Consider the following 246-nt stretch of genomic DNA (forward strand, 5'->3'; position numbering starts at 1 on the left):
AGTGTGTGACAGGATATAAAAGATAAGAGGTGAGAGCCGGTAATCGGGATAGAGATAATACGCAATATAGTGATACATAGCGTGAAATACTAACAAACATATGTATATATGCTCAAGTATACATATGTACATATCGACAGCGTAGGGGCTGAAGTGAAGTCGTCCCCGTTGGCCAAGATGCAGCTGGACTGCGGTTTTTGACGTTCAAACCCTCCTATAAAAGAGACCGAGATCATGTGCTGCGGA

General features: G+C 43.1%; 1 pseudogene; it reads right to left on the reverse strand.

Moving 5' to 3' along the window:
- The window catches only part of LOC119589481, a 57,811-nt pseudogene that overhangs the window by 23,743 nt on the left and 33,822 nt on the right, over positions 1-246 (reverse strand).

Source organism: Penaeus monodon, chromosome 25 (genome assembly GCF_015228065.2).
Source record: "Penaeus monodon isolate SGIC_2016 chromosome 25, NSTDA_Pmon_1, whole genome shotgun sequence".
Taxonomy (NCBI): Eukaryota; Metazoa; Arthropoda; class Malacostraca; order Decapoda; family Penaeidae; genus Penaeus; species Penaeus monodon.